At 37.1% G+C, this 6,781-nt stretch overlaps 1 long non-coding RNA gene across 1 annotated transcript; it reads right to left on the bottom strand.

Moving 5' to 3' along the window:
• Positions 1-1,987: 1,987 nt before the first annotated feature.
• On the bottom strand, positions 1,988-4,245 carry LOC114359317 (uncharacterized). Its single transcript, XR_003656423.1, has 2 exons — positions 4,201-4,245; positions 1,988-2,696 (listed from the first exon to the last, which is right to left on the bottom strand). It is a non-coding gene; the product is annotated as an uncharacterized LOC114359317 (long non-coding RNA).
• Between the last annotated feature and the right edge of the window lie 2,536 nt (positions 4,246-6,781).

Genomic DNA, 6,781 nt, shown 5'->3' with positions numbered 1-6,781 from the left:
TTTAGGTTGTTCCTAAGTAATTACAAAATGATTGTCTGTTGAATGAAAAAGAAAGTCGCAGTTAATCATTAAAATTTGTCATAATGCTGCGTATTGAACCAACTAGATAACTATAATCCATATTTATTAAACTTGTTTAAAATGAATGCTCTCTTCAAGGTCTAGCTAGGATAACAACCCGAGTCTATCTCACCAACTATTGTACACTTTGTACACATTTATACACCTTGTATTGAATTGAGTTATCTGGTAAAATGGCCATTAATTAACGTAGTTAAACGATAAACTAGTCTTGCTCTTTAACTTCGTAGAATTTACTCGTGGAAAGATAAAATTGTCTTTTTGCATTGTAAGAAGAGTTGTATAACTGGGTATTTAATACAAAATGTAATTTTTTTAAATCTAAAATTTGTTCACTACTTAGGTCCAGGGCACTTGTACACGTCACAAGTATAACTTGCTCTATCAACTGCTTACTTACATTAATGACAGCATGATTCCATGAAAAATGTTGCAGAGTTACTTTTTTGTCTATTCTGTCTGCTCTTGGCTTAACAAGAGTTTGATGACTTCAAATTTTGTCTGACAATCGAGCGCTTTTGGGCGCGTTCAAGAAATCAGGTTAATAACGTCTCTGAGTTCCAATGACAGGTAGGCATTAAACCAATCGCTTTACGAGCCATCTGAAACATTTTAGTGACTGTTATACAATACTGCAGACAATACGCGTTACGTATCAGTGGCGAACTCTGGTATTTCTTGTGAAACTTACAGTCAATACGTTAGACATTCTTATAGCAAAATGGCACTTATTGCAATGGCTATAAGATGCTACAGTGTTAAGCTTGTACAGTCAATACAAGTTAGACTATACATTCTTCTTGCAAAATTGCACCTATCACTCCTGAATCCGTCTCGTTGTATAGACAATTCAATAGTTAATTATTTGTATGTACAGACGGATTTGCATGGAAGGCGCTGGATGCAGGCCACTATAGATTGTTTCATCCACGAAGACGCGCCCCACCAAATGTTGGTCGAGGGATGCGCGGGGTGCGGGGAGTTTGATCCGAGCAATCCGAGCGTCATTATTGTAGTGTGCGTGTGTACTCATGGATAATTAGCGTGTACCGATAACACTCTAACATTAGCGGAAGAATGGTGGGGCACGTCTTCGTGAATGGCACTATCTATAGTTATAATAGGTGCCATTTTCCAACAAAAATGTATAGTCCGATGTGCTGCTGTACATACGTGTTATCATATTGTGATATCGCAATGCAAGTGATAGGTATTCGTCGGTCAAAACAATTTGTATGTTAATGCTCGCAAACGTGACTCGCAATTGAGTTATTTATGTCATATTTTTTGCGATTACACAAACATTGATAAAGTGCTGGTCAGTCTGACAAGACTATATCAAACTGAGTAATTTAAGTCCAGGGTAAATGCAACTGGGTTCATGGAATGTAAATTCTAGCGGTGTTCCCATTATTTATCTTAATTGCCAAATTAAACAGTCTCGCACAGTTCTCACAAAGCCAAATATCCACATTATAATAAGTTTACTTAGTTACTTATCATAAATCGTCACAATGTGTGCTGTCGGCTGTTTAGACTTTTTTATTATTGAATTCGACCCATAAGATTATCCCCCTATAGACTTATTACGCCCGTATTCACAAACATTACTATGATGTCTCACAGTGCGCGTGGACGCACAGGACGACACACGAGTCAATCACAGAGCTCTATTTAACCCTGTGCGTTCGATTTCCTGCTTCACTTAAGCAAGCATCGTTTGTGAAAACGGGTGTTAGTCGGCCCATATTGTACACATTTTGTGGCCGATAATTGGGCCCGATTCTAATTTGTGAAGAATATCGGCCGAAACCAACATGTCCAGTCCATACTGATAAACAGCCAGACCACAGATAATATAATACTAGTACAGATGCATCATCCCATACTCGAAATGTGGCCGACCTAAGTCTTGAAACTGCTCCGGCCCGTTTGGTTTCCTAGTGGTGATAACAGATCGCGCTAGTGTGCCGCAGCGGACTTGACCGTCCCGCGGTTTGCTACCCGCTAATGCTTTCTATTCTAGCAACTTGAGCGGAGTATTTATTTGGCGTGCTATGTCAAAAGATGGCGCTAAAGCCAATAAGTTTACTGCTTTGTTTATGAAGGAATGTAACTAAGCAAAAAACAGATTAGAGACGCTATTGAAAATTTCGACACGGTATAATAATGTCCAAGTAGCACAATGATCACAGCCGACGCTCAATATCCAGCAACCGTGGGTTCGTATCCCGCTACAAATTATCATCATAAAACTCCAAGTTGTTTTATTTTGTTAGGTATATAAAACAGGGCAATATCGAAACATGCAGTAATAAAGGTAGAATTATCAATAAAAAACTTATTTTTCCATAAAAATATTCAGAAATAATTATTATGTAAAAAAAACATAACCCTCCTTCTGGAGCAGTCAAGTAAATATCAAATGAACTGTTCGTAAAAAATACAAAATCTAGTTTTAGTTTTTCGTACTCGTATCGTAGTTTATTCAAAAATATGCCTACATTTTAATCGACTTGCACTTACAGGTTTAAGATTTAGGATTATCTGTGATTTAGGTTTAGGTTTTTTGTTGCATTCGTTTGCGCGTCACTCGCGATAATAATAGCACCTACCTTATTTAATATCAACCCTATCCCATATATCCCAATGACTTAGTTTCTGCATGCTTCAGGGCAAATCTGTACTATCAAAGTTGGAACAGCAAGTCCAAAACCGGAGAGTTTGGAAACTGGATGGAGGCTGTAGCCCAACATCGGGAGACCCTACAAGCACAGATTATTTAATAAATGACGCTCATAATGTAATAATACAAATTCATATTAGGCAAAATCATAATGTTTCGCTGAAGTAATTCAAATACGTACTTAAACTAAACCACGGATTCAAGACGGAAGTCTCCAAAGATCGAGTTTCTCTCCATTTCATTGCGAAGCTTTTGTTCGAGTCATTTCAAAGCCTTAAACAGAGCTCATTGAAATGTATAACGATGTAAAATAGCTTTTAAGAGTGGGGTATAAAGTGTAAAATGGGGTTAAAGCATAGCTAACGGACATTCAATATGGGTTTCGTACACTCAACTATATATTTTGCAGACTAACTATAGGTATCATGTCATATTAATCTTGAGTTAAATTGTCTGAAGAAACAGAGGTGGAATTGTGTAAAGCAATCGTATTCATTTGACAGTTCAAAACGTACGATAAAATCTGTATAAAAAAGCGTTTAACAGAATAATCGTACGTTTTGAACTGTCAAATGAATCCGATTGCTTTACACAATTGCACCGCAGAACTTCATTCCCAACGTTGTCAATCTTTCAAGTCATGTGCCAAAACGTGGATAGAGTAGCTTAACATTTACACCGAAATTAATTTTAAGTCTTATCACAGATAATATAATACTAGTACAGATGCATCATCCCATACTCGAAATGTGGCCGACCTAAGTCTTGAAACTGCTCGGGCCCGCTTGGTTTCTTAGTGGTGATAACAGATCGCGCTAGTGTGCCGCAGCGGACTTGACCGTCCCGCGGTTTGCGACCCGCTAATGCTTTCTATTCTAGCAACTTGAGCGGAGTATTTATTTGGCGTGCTATGTCAAAAGATGGCGCTAAAGCCAATAAGTTTACTGCTTTGTTTATGAAGACATGTAACTAAGCAAAAAACAGATTAGAGACACTATTGAAAATTTCGGCACGGTATAATAATGTCCAAGTAGCACAATGATCACAGCCGACGCTCAATATCCAGCACCATGGGTTCGTATCCCGCTTCAAATTACCATCTTAAAACTCTAATTTGTTTTATTTTATTAGGTATATAAAACAGGACAATATCGAAACTTATTTTTTCCATAAAAATATTCAGAAATAATTATTATGTAAAAAAAACATAACCCTCCTTCTGGAGCAGTCAAGTAAATATCAAATGAACTGTTCGTAAAAAATACAAAATCTAGTTTTAGTTTTTTGTACTCGTATCGTAGTTTATTCAAAAATATGCCTACATTTTAATCGACTTGCACTAACAGGTTTAAGATTTAGGATTATCTGTGATTTAGGTTTAGGTTTTTTGTTGCATTCGTTTGCGCGTCACTCGCGAAAATAATAGCACCTACCTATTTATTTACGAGTAATAATACCGTGCTGGCACAAAATATACCTAGGTAGCAAAATATTATTTACTTATTTAATTATTATTTCACTGATGTTTTATTCCTTCTCTCTCTCTATTTATCGTCGCCGAATACGTAGAATTTCGTCCAATTACACCATGCTACCCATCCTTATCACTCGCGCGTAATTGTATTGCTGTCGCGCTCGCTCACTCACTGTGGACGGCCCGTCCCCGTGTCGTACGGGCTTGGCGGCGACCGGACTATAGCATCATTTTCGATTCACTTACACGTGCTGCGTGAATGGCTGGCATGCATACCTACTAAGTATATTGACGTTACTGGGATCGGGAGTAGCCCCAATGGATGGGTACCTGCCTACCAAGCTTGTTTTCATTTAGCGCGCGACACTGGTCTTTTTAAATAAGTAGGTAGATAAGATTAATAATTCCTAAATTAATCGTGTGCGTTACATCAGCGACATGGTGACCCTGGTCGGGATGTGCTTATGTGGAGGGGTTGGTGCCTTGTATCCTGTAAATGTGTCGAGAGTCTACCATTTGTACCCGGTAAGGTTGCGGAGTACTTAATTGGTGAAAATGGGATTCCGCTGCGGTGATGCTTGAAAACGTTACTGCAGCAGCGACATGATTATTGCCTATTAGCCTTGGCCAGATTTAAGGTGTTTCAATAGGTGGCTTGTATTTGTGCCTTTCCATGGTCAAGCAGCGACGTTTGAGCCCCCCGTGGTTTTGAAAGGTTGCGGGTGCCGCTGCGGTAACGTTTTGGGGATTTCCATTTCTTCGAACGACTTTATTTATTTATTTACTTATTTAAGGCTCACAAAACAAGTTACGGTCATATTTAGGCACAGATAATAATCCATAGATTAATCTAAACCGCAACTCTTAACTCTTACTTAACATGATGTCGTGTGCACAGAATGAATTGAAAATTATGAAATAAAGAGGGTAAATAGTGTTAGTTTAACTCATTTTATGCTTAGTATTTAATGTTATTAAGTGTTATTAAAGTTTACAAAGGACAACTTGACTTTATATTCAGGATATCTCTCCTGAATTTGTACAACTTAGAACAGAATATAACCAAAGAAGAGTGTTCAGTGACAGTGTCATTAAAAGTCTGCACATTCTGGTTATAGGGTTGTAAAAAAAGGTATTGTCTTTATAGATTTGGAGCGAAAATATTGTTTGGTAGAAAGAAGAAAGAAAGAAAAATTATTTATTTGACAACAAAACAACAAAGAAACAAAGGGCAATATAAAAATACAATTATAAAAAAAAAGTACAAAGACAATTAAGAGAAAAGAGAAAAAAGAAAAAAGAAATGTTGCCAAAAAGGTTACCCACTCAGTATCATCAGGTATCTCAGTATGGTAGGGTTTCGGGATTTGTATTTTGTAGCGAGTGTTAAAATTAAGAAGGGAAAGAAGATTAGGTGAATCAAGTTCAGAATGCAAAATCTTATGCAGACAGACAAGTTCAAGACATTCACGTCTGGAGGCCAGAGACGTCATTTTGAAGCGGTCTTACCCTGTATGACTTATATTCGCGACCCAAACCCAATCTGAAGCAAAGAATATTCAGAAAACTTTGGTCTCCCTCAATTCGGTCCGAGTGTACCTAGATTGTAGAATGGCGACCAGATGACAGAACCATAATCTAAGATGCTTCTGATCAGTGAGTAGTATAGGCATATAAGGGTAGATTGGTTCTTGAAGACCCTTGTAAAACGTGTGACAATATGGTCGTAATGACAACGAAATGAAAGACCATCGTCAAAGTACACCCCCAGTGGGTCTAGACAAAGTGCAAATTATAATCGCAAACCAGTCGATAAGTGGTCGAAAAGCCCCTTTTTTGTATGGAGTTTTGACGGATTCGATTTTCGATTCGATCAAAAAGTGCGTTTTGTCTAGGGGGGATGGTCTCCGACGATGACACTTGAATGAAACTTGATGGACAGATGCGATTTTTTGTTGGTAGGTGGCATGTGATTGGTGCCAATGGGTGCCATAGTAATTATTCAAAAAAAAAATAACACATGGCATATGAATTAGATGAGTTACTGTGAAAATCGAAAATACCTTCTAGCTCTTAAACCGGATAAAAAGGGCGCTCTGTGATTGCAGTGTCAGATGTCAGAAAATTTTGAATACCTATGCCTCTTTTTCGATGAAATAAATCATTTTACAACTGAAAATGGCTTACTTATTTCGAGCCTCAAATAAGGCAATATTTAAGAAGATAACTGCTTTTTATGGTAATCAATCTGCAGTGCTTTTATATTCAAATAAATGCATACTGAATTTTTACTTTCTACGCCTTTTAATTAACCGATTACAACCGTCTACAGTATTTTTGCGCACGGGTTATGCATAGTTTATTTTTAAGAAAGAAAGAAAGAAAGAAAAAATATTTTTTCATTGCTTTAATAGGTAGAAATAAGAATAACAATAAAAAAAATTCTGAATTTGTTTTTATGTGTAAAAATATTAAAAATTATATAAATGAATGTAAATGATGGACAGATTTTTGCAGTCAAAAGTGGTTTTGATTTCTTT

Source organism: Ostrinia furnacalis, unplaced genomic scaffold (genome assembly GCF_004193835.3).
Source record: "Ostrinia furnacalis isolate ACB-3 unplaced genomic scaffold, ASM419383v2 OfSCF4314, whole genome shotgun sequence".
NCBI classification, from domain to species: domain Eukaryota; kingdom Metazoa; phylum Arthropoda; class Insecta; order Lepidoptera; family Crambidae; genus Ostrinia; species Ostrinia furnacalis.
The sequence above is the reverse complement of the archived record's forward strand: the minus strand, read 5'-3'. Positions and strand labels throughout refer to the sequence as shown.